Source organism: Rattus norvegicus, chromosome 4, assembly GCF_036323735.1.
Source record: "Rattus norvegicus strain BN/NHsdMcwi chromosome 4, GRCr8, whole genome shotgun sequence".
Classification (NCBI taxonomy): Eukaryota; Metazoa; Chordata; class Mammalia; order Rodentia; family Muridae; genus Rattus; species Rattus norvegicus.
This window is the reverse complement of record NC_086022.1, coordinates 175,513,134-175,527,170: the sequence shown is the minus strand read 5'-3', so window position 1 is coordinate 175,527,170 and position 14,037 is coordinate 175,513,134. Positions and strand designations below refer to the sequence as shown.

The 14,037-nt window shown below is 43.9% G+C and overlaps 1 long non-coding RNA gene across 1 annotated transcript; it reads left to right on the top strand.

Moving 5' to 3' along the window:
• The first annotated feature begins 9,230 nt into the window (after nt 1-9,230).
• On the top strand, nt 9,231-13,764 carry LOC134486688 (uncharacterized). Its single transcript, XR_010066030.1, has 2 exons — nt 9,231-9,419; nt 13,302-13,764. It is a non-coding gene; the product is annotated as an uncharacterized LOC134486688 (long non-coding RNA).
• The last annotated feature ends 273 nt before the right edge of the window (nt 13,765-14,037 follow it).

The window sequence follows — 14,037 nt, the reverse complement described above, 5'->3', positions numbered from 1 at the left end:
ATTTTCCCCAATGCCCATGTGTTTGAGGTTCTTCCCCCACTTTTTCTTCTATTAATTTGAGTATATCTGGTTTTATGTGGAGGTCCTTGATCCACTTGGACTTGAGCTTTTTACAAGGCTATAAGAATGGATCGATTTGCATTCTTCTACATGCTGACCTCCACTTGAACCAGCACCGTTTGTTGAAAATGCTGCAGTAAACTTAACACAAGCCAGGGTCATCTGGGAAGTAGACACTTCAGTTGAGAAATATGGCCCTCCATCATATTGGCCTGCATAAAAACCTGTCAGGAGAGCCTTGAGTGGTGATGTCACAGGGCAGGAGGTCCAGGGGTTTACAGGAAAGCAGGCTGAGCAAGCCATGAGGAGCAAACCCGGAAATGTCTTCCCATGGCTTTCAGAGCATGCCTGCAGGTTCCTGCTTTACCCTGACCTCTGTTAATGATGGATCGTAACCACAGTATATAATCCAAATAAACCCTTTTCTCCCCAAGTTGCTTTTGGTCACGGTATTTTATCCCAGCAAAGGAAAGCAAACTAAGACATCTATATAAATGTCGATTTTGAAGTTATACAATGAGAGAAGCAAAAACAAAATAAACTTCCCTCACTCATAAATAATTACCTAAAATATTCTTGGTAAATTGTTGCTATGGCTACAGATCCATCTACTGAATTTTCAGACGAACACAGGCCTAAAACGAACGGAGTAAACAGTCAGCAGTCTTTGCTTGCATAGATAGGCAAGGACATGCTCCACAGAAGAGCAATCAGAGTTTTCTCCCCAGTTATCCCAACACCCATTCCCAGAGACTGGTGAGATTCCAGGTGGGCTAATACCTACATGAAATACCTCCACATAGAAAGTAAGGAACCCATTCTAGAGCGTTCTGGGCACACAGTGCCTCTTAGGACAGCAAATGAAGTTTTATGTTCTCTGTGGAGCTACTTGTAGCTAGAATCACAAGCCATTCATCTTCTGAGTCTGTGGATGACTCAGGATTCATTCCAACACCCCTGCCCCTGCTCCCTTCCCAGTCAGTTCAGGGAAGCTCTAATGACTGCCATGATTTAACCCAAAAAGACCAACTCTGTGGATGATATGTTTTTCCCAGTGCTCTCACCAAAACTGACAAACTAGATCAAACCGTTTCTAAAAGTCACTCTAATAAAAACAAAGAAAATGAGTAGTCATTCCTGCAAGCTGATGGCTTAAAGGGGGAGTTTCAGGCGAGTCCCACAGATATGGATTTAAGTGTGCGATCTAGCAGACCAGCGTTTCAAAGGCTTCGCATTCCTTGACTCATTTTACTGTGGGAGAGTCCAGCTGTCTTCTGTTCTTTGCCATGTGGTAGCCGTGCGACACTCTATGCCTTCTAGAATTACCTTCCTGATCCTCGGCCCTGAAGCATACCGTTGGGATACTTTAATCTTGTCCCGTGTGTACCTTGATTTTCACAGCCATGTTTGACCTGACATTGTGCAATTGATTTGTTATAGTGGTTTGAATTCATTTTGTGATGACAAGCAAAATCAGCTCAGCAAGACACCCAGCTTCAGCACCCAGGACCTTTACACTACACTTAATCCGATGGCTTGGGAACCTCTCTTCCAAAAACTGAAAGTACTGGGTTGCTTCAGGGATGATTCTAGATAAATCTACTTGGGAAATATAAAAGCCAGCTTCCGTTCTTAAATTCTGGCAAATGGTAAAGAAAGACTTTAGGACTCTCAGGGGATGAGGGGTGTCTATAGAGTCTATTTGTTCTCCCTCTCCCTCTCCCTTCCCCTCTCCCTCTCTCTCTACCTCTACCTCTCCCTCTCCCTCCCCTCCATCTCTCTCTCTCTCTTTCTCTCTCTCTCTCTCTCTCTCTCTCTCTCTCTCTCTCTCTCTCTCTCTCTGTGTGTGTGTGTGTGTGTGTGTGTGTGTGTGTGTGTGTGTGTGTGTGTGTGTGTGATAGCACACTTCCTTACAGGAGTCACTTTTATCCTTCTAGCATGTGGATCCCAAGGACAGATCTCTGAACACCAGGCCTGATAGAAAAACCCACTGAGCCATCTCTCCAGCTCAGTTTGTTGAATTCCAGTTGTTGCTGTCACCACTGTTTTCCTCCAGTTGTGTGAGCTGAACCTCAGCCATCGTCTTTCACTTCTAAATCCATGTGATCAGCTGGCCTGTGCTCTAACAAGAAGCACACGGCAAGCAACTCCAGGGAAAGGTCTCCAGTCCCAGATTAAAACAATGACAACCACCGTGGCTTGTGCTCAACTGAATGTTTTTCTTTCTAAAAGCTGTATGCCCTGAAATATCAGCTCAGCTGCCCTCAGTTCCCAACAGAAAAATGGCTAAACTCTGAGGCGCACTGGCAGGAAGGCGGCATTCACCACCATTTCTCTTCTCTGTAATGCTAGGCTACCCAAAAACACAAAAGGAAATAGTGATTCTTTGGCACTAACTCAGCAATTCTTGATCCTGATGTTCAGACCATTCCACTGTCTCTCTGCATCCAGCTATTTGATCAGATCTTAAATGACAGGGTGTAGTGCCACACCATAGAAGTCGCACACTCAGTGTGTGAAAGAATGAATGAGCTAGACAAAAACGATTAACCATGTCAGCAGACTGTCGACTGTTTGCTTTTTCACAGAGGCAGTCTGAGTCACTCACTTCTCATCAGAACATTTTTGCCTTCTCCCTCATTACCAATGCTCAGTTAAGAAAGGCATATGTCTCTGAAGTTTTCCCTCTTAGAAGTGTGGAGGTTTTTTTCCTTTTAAATTTATATACTGAGATAGATAGATAGATAGATAGATAGATAGATAGATAGATAGATAGAGATAGATAGATTAGATAGAGATAGAGAGATTAGATAGATAGATAGATAGATAGATAGATAGACAGATAGATAGATAGATTAGATAGAGAGATAGAGAGATTAGATAGAGAGTTAGATATAGAGATAGATTAGATAGAGAGATAGATAGATAGATAGATAAGATAGAGATAGATTAGATAGAGAGATAGAGAGATTAGATAGGTAAGATAGAGAGATAGAGAGATAGATTAGATAGAGAGATAGATTAGATAGAGAGTTAGATATAGAGATAGATTAGATAGATAGATAGATAGATAGATAGATAGATAGATAGATAGATTAGAGAGATAGAGAGAGAGAGAGAGAGAGAGAGAGAGAGAGAGAGAGAGAGATAATAGATAGATTAGGTAGGTAGGTAGGTAGGTAGGTAGGTAGGTAGGTAGGTAGGTAGAGATAGAGAGATAGAGTGATAGGTGGTACATTAAACATATTCTACCTCTCTTTTTTAACTCATACATATTATTGCTGTGTAAGAAAGCACACAGGTGAAGGCCAGAAGACAACTTCAGTGACTCCTTCTGCTTTATTGTGGTGGCTTCGAGGGACTTAACTCAAATCACATCAGGTGCCTTTTCTGCTGAGCCACCTCAAAGGGCCACCGTCTCTCCATTTTAACCTGGGTCATTTGCATGTTGTGTTGAACTAGGTTCTGCATGCACATCAATCAGAGTCTATTTTCTGTCTTCTATGCGACATCCCTAAATTTTTGCTATTTTTTTATCTTAACGGCGCATTCAAAAATAGGAGGGGGAAAAGGACTCGATATTTTCACTACCTTTAATATCACCACTTCCAAATGAGCCTCCATATTCTAATTCTCTGAAAACCGCAGCCCACACAGATTCCAGAATCTGTAATCACAGCCAGGAGAGAAAGTAACTGATTCAGAGGGCACTTCTGACGCAGGAGGCCTTTGCTGGGAAAACTTTCTGCTGTGCCTGTATTATTAAGTTCTGTTTTTTAACTTCAGATTGAATTAAAACATTATCTAAAACTCCTACCATTTACTGTTTTTTTTTTTTTCTGTCACAAGCAAATATCCCGTAGGGACCTAGTTGTTACAACCATAGAAAGATGGGGCCAGGCTTCAGAAGCCTGAATCTTTGCACAAACTCAGTGGGTGCAGGCTGTGCCCTCCTAGCCTTGCATATTTCTTGTAGAATCCCACAGACTGGGCATATGACACAGCCTGGACACTGCAATCTGACACACAACCCCCAACTTAAGAGGGAAATGAGCATGTCACAAATAGTTCTAACTAGAATATAGCTATTTTCAAGGTCCAGAGAGAGTGCAGGTCTGTCCTGATTGCTGCCAAAATTGGTACGGTCTTACAGCACATGAAGACTAATTTGCCAGGTCTGAGAGGCACTGTGGACAAGAGAAAGTGTAGAGGGGTGGAAGGGGGAGGGTGTTGTGTACCTCAGAAAATATACACGAACCAAATGCCCTGGGATCCTATAAAATTCCTGAATTCAATTAGGGCTTCAATTATTTCACTGGTTTGCTGTGAGGTTGTATGTTTTACCAAATGGATCACTCTGAAACATACAAGAGCCCTAGGAGCCTCAGAACTGTCAAGACCTTTCAGTATGGTGTCTCTGCTTCAACCAGAGGATCTTTGATATTTAAGAGTCTTAAAAGTCTTAAAAACACACTTTCTGCATCCATTCTATGGGAATTATGAAATTTAAACTTATAACTGCCACAATGTCAATGCGAAAAAACACTTCTGAAATTTGAGTGTTGTAGAAGATAAAGATGAACTGATTTTAGAAATCATTTCTGCGATTGAGTTAAGTGTGGACCTGATGGCATTAAAAGTTCAGGATGAATCACAGGAAAACACACATGGTGTGCACTTACTGATAAGTGGATCTTAGCCCAAAAGCTTGAATTACTCAAGATACAATCCACAGATCATATGATATTCAAGAAGGACAACCAAAGTGCAGACGCTTCCGTCCTTCTTAAAAGGGGGAACAAAAATATTCATAGGAGGAGATATGGAGACAAAGTTTTGAGCAGAGACTGAAGGAATGGCCATTCAGAGCCTGCCTCACTTGGGTATACAGCCTATATATATATATACATCCACCAAAACTAGATAATATTGATGAAGTTAAGAAGTGCATGCTGACAGGAGTCAGATATATCTGTCTCCTGAGAGACTCAGCCAGAGCATGGCAAATACAGAGGCAAATGCTAGCAGCCAACCATTGAACTGAGAGTAGGGTCCCCATTGGAGGAGTTGGAGAAAGGACTGAAGGAGCTGAAGGGGCTTGCAGCCCCCTAAGAACAACAATGCCAACCAACCAGAGCTCCCAGGGACTAAACCACCATCCAAACAGTACACATGGACAGACCCATGGCTCCAGCTGCATATGTAGCAGAGGATGGCCTTGTTGGGCACCAATGGGAGAAGAAGCCCTTGATCCTGCCAAGGATGGACTCCCAGTGTAGGGGATTGTTGGGGGTGGTAATAGGGGGTGGATGGGGAGGGGAACACCCATATAGAAGGGGGAGAAGGGACTAGGGGGCTGATGGACAGGAAATCGGGAAAGGGAATAACATTTGAAATGTAAATAAGAAATACCCAATAAAAAAGTTGGGGGTGGGCATAAAATGTAGGAAGAGGTAATGCTGGATGTCTTCAAGACCTCGCTTTAAAGAAAAAAGGAAAACAACTGAATACCGAGAGGGTTAGTGTTAAGTACTGAGAGTTGACAGGAGCTGGTCACCTATGTGACAATACTGCAGGCACACCTGTTATGCATTCATTTACCTGGGGCCATGTCTGTGAGGGGTCCTCTTGATTGAGTTACTGGAGATGGGAAGATCCCACCTAAAAGCGGAGGCACCATTCCCTGGTCTGGGCTGGACTGAAAAGGGGGAAGATGAATAAAACCATCCATCGCTCTCTGCTTCTTGGCTGTGGATGCAGTGTGACCAGTGGCTTGGAACTCTTCCCCACAATGTGACTTTCCCCACAATGATGGACTTTAACCCTGAACTGTGCAGGAGCTAAAACAAGCTCTTTCTTAGGTTGATTTTTGTCTGAGTATTTGGTCACATCGGTAGAAAGAATAATTAAGACAACCATAAACAATGATTTGCTCAAAACTAAACTCCAATCAGCACATGCATATTGATAGAAAACAACTGTTGATAAACAAAACATTGTTCAGTGAGCAAGTACACACACACACATAGACACACACATACACACACATAAACACACCATACACACACACATACACACACATACACATACACACACACATACACACATACACATACACACACACACATAGACACACACATACACACACACATACACACACACACTTTTTAATATGTGTGCAGAGTGAAATCAAGTAAGTTTCCATGATAACTTTAGGTATACATAGTGTTCTTAAAATTTAGTAATTAATTTGGGCTTTGGTTGTTTCAGTAAAAGAGGCATGCTTCACCTAAAACACACTGTAAAATCATGTAACATACTTTGAACTTGTGTCCATGCATGTTGACTTCTTCGAGTGGACAAAAAGTATTTAAGGGTTAAGATAAGATGTTCCCTGGACAGAGATGCTGGTGCATGCCTCTTATCCCAGCACTTGAAAAGGTAAGTCAGCCATGTGTAACTCTCAGAAGGCCTGGTCTACACAGAAGAAGGGCAAGCATGGGGCATAGTGGTACATGCCTTCAGTCCCATCACTTGGGAAGCGAAGGTCACATGATCAGGAGTTGAAGGTCATTCTCCATTACAAGGAGAGTTCAAGGCCAACCTCGACCACATGAGGTCGTTTCTCAAATAAATAAATAAACAAATAAAGCCAGCAATAAAAATGTAACAACAAAAGATACATTCTCCTAAATTTCCAAGTTAGATGGATCAAATACACAACCATCTTCTCACCATTCGATAAGGAGTGGAGAAACCAACAATTTAGATATTCGTTGTTACACCAGCAGGCATTTCCTCAGACTGCCTTCCTTCTAGAAGTCTAGGGAACTAAGAGAAATCTCAGCTCTCACTCTACATCCAAGCAATCCTTTATTCTAGTGCTTGTAAAATGAGACAATACTACACACACAATAGAAGCACTAGAACATAAAATCCTCTGGGTACCAAAGATGGTTGGAATTTGCACACACAAAAGTACACATTTAAACTAGTATACTTACTGTGTAAAATTAGTTGATAGTATTTCATACACACACACACACACACACACACACACACGCACAGGTACGCACACGCACAATTCAAGTCCTACCAAAAACATGTAGTAATTATTTGCCAAAAATGTGTTTAAGAATGATCATAGTTGCTCTGTCATAATCCAAAACAGGAAATGATCTATAAATAGAACAAGAAATAAGTAAATTGTATATTCATACAAAGAAATATCAGGGGGCAAGCACTGGCAAACAGTGTGGGGAAGGTCGGATGAAGAAAATGCTCCGGGCTTTGCAGACTAAATATGGTCTCCTCTGAGTACTCTGCTATTTGATTTTTATAATCCTAGAAAAATGTCAAAATCATTCTTAGTTTCTAGGCTATAGACAACCGCCTGTAGTGGACCTGGAGGAAGCTTTGCTGACCCATGGCCATGAGTCATGAAACAAATTATGTGGCTACATTGATGGGGACCATAGACATAATCGTGAGCAAAACACAGCAAGCCCAGAGAAATAGCATCAGCTGGGTTTCATGTGCACGATGCTCGCCTGTCTCTTGGCACTCAGAAGGAGGTAGGGCAAGAGGAACGCCACAAGTTCAAGACCTTGAGCTTGAGCTGTATAGAAAGACCATACTTCGAAAACTCTGATCAATAAATCATGGCTAAAATATTACGTCCATGAAATTTGAGGACAAACTCATCACAGTTTTGCTAGAAGTCCGAATAGCATGGTGAACATGAGGGGATGCTGTCAGAGAACGGCAGAGCCTCTAATTCAGATTATGGTTATACGTGTCTCCCCCCCCACCCCCCCCGCCCCCCACTTCCTGCCCCCCGCCCCTGCCACCCAATTGTGTTCACACTGTAAAACTCCATAGACCTGCACGTGGAGTGTACTCCAAAATAATTATGCTGGTTTCAATAAAAATTAGCTAAAATCGATAGTGATTTCTTTGCTATAGGACTTCCCAAATCCTTTAATGCATTAGGGGAAGAGGCTTCGTGGAATTCCTAGAAATTTACAAAATACAGCACTTCCTCACATTCAATCACGAAATTTTCTTCTCCCCACAGCACCTTTCAAAACTGTAATGACTTCTCAAGACAGGAACCCTTGAGGAAGCACACAGGATATGTGAAATCATACCCGGGAGAAGGAATGTGAGAAGGGTAGATACGGACGCTAGGAGACCTTAAATGCTGGTCTCAACTTCTATCCTGGGACAGCCCCTTAAAAGATGTGATGCAGAAGTGGGCAAAAATCAGGTTTACGATTTAGAAGGCAAGTCTGGCAGTCCGATGGAGAGAGTGGCAAACTGGGGGTGCGATGCAACCATGGGAACAAGGCATAGAAGAAGATGAGCGTTGCGGATGTCTGTGGCCACCCCAGGGGCTTGTGGGAGCAGCCACAGCAGGAGGAGGCAGAAACTAATGGGGACTTGAGAGATGGCTCAGGTACCAGAGTGCTTGCCACGGGAGCATGAGGGTGTGTTTGGGATCCCCGGCAACCGTGTGAAAGCTGGGCCTGCCATCCTTTATCTATAACCCTGGCACTTGAAGGATGGAGACAGGTGGATGCCTGGAGCAGCCAGGACTAGTGGAAGCAACAAACTCTATTCTCAGTGACAGGCACCATGTCAAAACTGAGGAGGAGAATGACTGAAGAAGACACCCCATGTCAGCCTCTAGCCTACAGAGAGAGAGAGAGAGAGAGAAAGAGAGAGAGAGAGAGAGAGAGAAGCTACTTAAGTTCCCTTTAGAAATAAATTTCAGTTCAAACTAAAGTATCCCTATTGAAACAAATATAAATAAAAACCTGGTTGGCCAACCTATCACTAATGATTAAAAAACACCATATTTCTAAGAAATGTATTCTTGTTCTGCAGTATCCATAACTACCCGATTTGGATACACAGTTCTCCTTGTCAGTGAATACAAGATACAGACGTCGGGAAGCTTGACGTGGGTGTTGTACTCTCCAAAGAATGACCTGCTGTGGCTGAACTTTCGGTTCCGAATAAACAAGTCTCTCAAGCACGCAGCAAGCCCAGGTAAAGGAAGAAAAAGAAAAGGGAAGAGTGGAAGGTGGACAATTTAAAAACATGAAATGGGGTGCTCAAAACATCTAGCAGAGCCTGACCTCAGAAGCTGAGACTAGAACCCCTGACCGAGCTCATCTCCATAGCTAAACTCCCTGCTTCCCTCTCTCACTGCCAGCACCTTTATGACATGGAATAAACCAGGGGTTCTCCAACAATGCCAAGCAACCAGAGCTTCCAGGGACTAAGCCACTACCTAAAGACTATACATGGACTGACCCTGGACTCTGACCTCATAGGCAGCAATGAATATCCTAGTAAGAGCACCAGTGGAAGGGGAAGCCCTGGGTCCTGCTAAGACTGAACCCCCAGTGAACGTGATTGTTGGGGGGAGGGCGGCAAGGGGGGGAGGATGGGGAGGGGAACACCCATAAAGAAGGGGAGGGGGAGGGGTTAGGGGGATGTTTGCCCGGAAACCAGGAAAGGGAATAACATTCGAAATGTAAATAAGAAATACTCAAGTTAATAAAACAAAAAACAAAAAAACAGGGGTTCTTAGCCTGTAGGTCGAATTTGGGAGTCACATGACCTGTTCACAGGTGTCACCTAAGACCATCATAAACACAGACATTTATAAGTCATAACAGTAGAAAACTTACAGTTATGAAGTAACACCAAAATAATTTTATGACTGGGGTTCCCCACCATGTAAGGAACTATATTAAAAGGGTCGCCGTGTTGGGAAGGTTCAGAGGCACTGGCGTAACAGTAGTGATCTCAGTTAGAAAGGATTGGCCCTTCTAGCCGTCCTCAAGGACACAAGCCTTTAATCTTAGGCTGTTTTTCTGTTCTCTTCTCTCCCTGTCACAGAGTTAGGAGTGCCTGCCTATCCCCAAACAAGGGGCTTGATGACACTAGACACAGATATGCTTAGCTTGAAAGGAGATTGTGAAGGGGTGTCCTGCTTCCAGTCAGCTTCTCAGTGAGCCCAAAGGGCATGTGCCAACTTACAGATAGAAAATACCTTACAAGGGGTGACCAGTTAGGTTCTTAAAGGCCTGTCTTATCAGGATGCGTGCACAGCAAAACCCTACCTTATCGGGCATCACCGGGAAGGGAGCCTCTTGGTCCTGTGGAGGCTCGATGACCCAGAGTAGGGGAATGCTGAGGCAGGAGTAGGTGGGCAGGTGGGGAGAACCCTCAAAGAGACAGGGGAGGGGATAGGGGACATGTGGAGGGGAAACTGGGAAGGGGGATAACATTTGAAACGTCAGTAAATAAAATAACCAATAAAAATGGGGAAAAACCCATCTTCCTTAAGAGATCACTTATCTAGGATGCATTGAGCTATATTAGCCATTCAAGAAGTCTGCTTCTGCATGGCATGTGAGCCTGCTTGGGCGTGGAAGTGATAAAGATTGGCAGACAACCCCAAAATCACCCTTGACATTTAAAGTAATTGTGATGACATTTAAAGTAATTGTAATGACATTTAAAGTAACTACAATGTCGTAATGACAAAACTTTTCGTAAAATCAACAGCTACTCAAGTTTTGTTAACCACTAAAGTGGCAGACACACTAGTTGCCATATGTAAATGTTTTGACTCACAATGATTTTTGGTTTTTTTTTTAAGAAGAATAAGTGCACGGACGCACACATGCTCACACAGCAATAGAATAGGTTCTGAAACAACATGACCACTGTGGTTGGATCTCATGTATAGCTGTAGTTTCTACATGAGATGTTATCATGGGGTCTCTGGCGAACTGAGTAACTCTCCCACAAAAATGCTTCAACCTCTAGCCCCAGGCATTGTGGATAGCATGCCAACATACACATACAGTGGAGGGGAGGAACTCTCTCACGTGTCAGGAGACCATGATCCAAATCACGGTGTGCATGGGCCTTCCTCCCTATAGGGGCTCCTGTTGAGGAAGGGCCTTTCTTTCTTTCTTTCTCTCCCCCAGAGTCTGGGAGCTGTCTGCATTCCTTGACCGGTACCACAACACCCCACCCTCTGCCCACATGGTCACATGGCCTCTACTCTCTATATCAGATCTGCCTCTTTCTTATAAAGGTACACGACTGGAATTAGAGCAGCTAGTGTGAATTAGAAATGCCCCCCACGAGCTCCTGTGCTTGACCACTTAGTCCCCAGATGAAGCAATCTCAGGCAGTGACAGAGGGCATGAAGTCTGGCAGACTTAAAGGCAGTGGGGCAGGATGGGACTAGGGAGTTACAGACCAACTAGTACTTGCCAAGGTGTCTGCTTCCTAGTCTGCTGTGAAGGTATTTGCAAGCCGCCTCAGACCCCTACCACAAGAGCCATGCTCAAAGCTGAGAGTGTGCTGAGCCCTGTCAACCGTGGGGCTGTGAGCTAAAATTATTTCCCCTTCCCTTTAACATTTCCCGGCCTTTGTCAGTGATGTGAACAGGAACTAAGGAGGACACTACGCACGGGTAATCCAGAATGCTCTCCCACTGCAAGCCCCACGAGTGAGCCTCTTTGAATGATGGCAGGGCTTCACAGACCCCGAGAGTTGACACTTCATACACCCACTGGGTCCTTATTCTGTGCAGTACCAAGCCTGAGTACCCTTTGGAGGTATTCAGACGTAAAGAAAGCACAGCTGGAGCGAAACTTCCAAAATCCCAAGACTGAAACATTTGTATCTTCATGTCCCCTTGACACACTGCCATTATTCTTTTAAGAAAGGGGCAGAGCTCATTCTAATATTGTCTAATATCCGTGTGCAATAGGGCTTAAAGATATTTCCTCATGACATTTATCCTGGACTCAAATGTGCAGTTTTAGATCCCAATAAAAAAAAAAATAAAAAAATAAAAATCCTAACCCCATCCTTCAGGAGGGGAACCACCCTGAGTCATCATCACTTCAGCATCTCGTTTTCTAGACACTTCTGCATAGTGTCCTTTCAGTCCAGAACCCCTTCCGGAAAGACTGAACAGCAAAGAAAAGTCCAACTTCTAAAGGATGCATTATTTGGAGGGTTTTTTTTTTTCTCTGACAAATGGAACATGCAAAAGTGGCAATTTACCTGCCCACAAAACTTACCAGCAGGACCTAATTTCCTCTGGGTTAGCATAATAGAGGGGGCTAATGACAAGAAGGTTATTCTCTGGGGAGGAAAAGTGTCTGCGCTGTGTGACACAGAGAACCTCATTCTGACCATCTGCTAAGCTGGTGCAACAAGAGCAGGGCAATTCAATCTCGTTCCGCCTTGCTGAAAAGAAACTTGTCTTCCAAAAGGAATTCAACTCATCTGCCAGACAGCAACTCTACACAAAATGCCACAGACAAGAGCGACTTCAATCCCTGCTCTTCTTCATTTTGGCGCCCCATGGGGGGGAGCACTGGCTGTAACTGGGACGGAGAGCGCAGTTCGCTTTCACACAAAGTAAAACTCCTACGTCCAAGCTGTCTTGGTGGAGTGCTTGGCGGCAGAATACTGTTGGCCAATTTACATGGCGTTTGGATTTGAAGTTATATGCCATTTGGGGAAGATTACTATAATTAGAAAAATGGCCTAATTACTTTTCTGGCAACAGCGAAGAAAGAGAACAGACTTTTCAGCTTATGGAGACAAGTCCTTGAGAAACCTCAAAAGCTTTCAGGATCCCATTTGACAGGAAAGAACATCTCATCTGAACGTCTTGGATCTGTTGGAAAAATCGAGTTCCAAAGCCAAACCACGGGAAGGGGGCGGGGTGGAGGGAGGGAGAAATATTCCCTCCTGTCGGGTTCTGAAACAGAGATGGCAGGAACGGTCTTCTCTGCCACATGGCATCATCTGCTGCCCTGGTCCGCACAGGACACAACAAACAGAAAACAAGAGAACTGGACAGGAAGGATGGAATTTTGCAGCCACAAGACTCGCAGCGTGGTTAATGGCTCTGTCTGTTCCAATTGTAAATAATATGACAATGTTGCAACCTCAGACACTGGAGGTGCGGCTCCTGTTGGTTTAGGTCGAGGGTTCACATTTCCGATAGAAAATCACCCTCGGTTCCTCTCTTCCTGTGCAGAGGGAGGGAGTCACTGCTGTTTTTAATCAAACCCTATTCCCCAGGCCTGGGGAATCACAGGACACTAGCTTTTACCCAGAAGCGGAGAGGAATCAGCCAGAGCTGTTAAGCAGGGGGAGAAAAATGACCCATGGCATTCTCTATTTAGGTTCCATTTCCTGAATGTAGCAATGGAAACACCTGCACTGGATCAACTACATCCTCCCTAAACAGCGTCTTAAACCGTCACGAGTGCTTCAAGGACACAGGGGTAAAGGCAGGACAAAGAAGTAACTTTGAAATGTGAGTGGAGCGGGGAGAAGGGCGAGAGGTGGCTGGGAGACACAGAAGGTTAGGCAAGGATTGTTGCTTTCAAGTTAGGAGCTGGCTAATGAAAATGTTGCCTTCGTGAATGTGGCTCTCCTAATACGGTTTCCCATCCTTCTAGAAGCAGGGTCTGCCTTCCCTTCCTACGAACTTTATCTCACACAGGAAGGACAGGTTTGATTTCTGTCTGTTGCCAGTCCTCATACAAAGGATCCTTTGGTCTACAATTCCCAGGTTTGCTTGTCATTCAACGGCAGGAATGGAAACTGTAAACACATATTAAAACACTGACCTCCCCAGAAAAAGGACTGGCATTTGAATCTTTTTCCAGAATTGTGTATCTGGACTGGAGAGGGAGCTCAGTGGAAAAGCTCTGCTCGGCGTGTACAAAGACTTCAGTTTGTTTCCAAGTACCACCAAAAAAAAAAAAAAAGTGAATTAATTTTAAGTTACCTTTCAAAGTATCTCCTTTTTTATCTCGACCCCTCCTACTGCAGTCTTAAAGTGTGACTTTTGTCCCAGATTTTAATCATCTTTATTTCTTCCCCAGCAAAAAGAACTCAGGACACTAGGGAAGA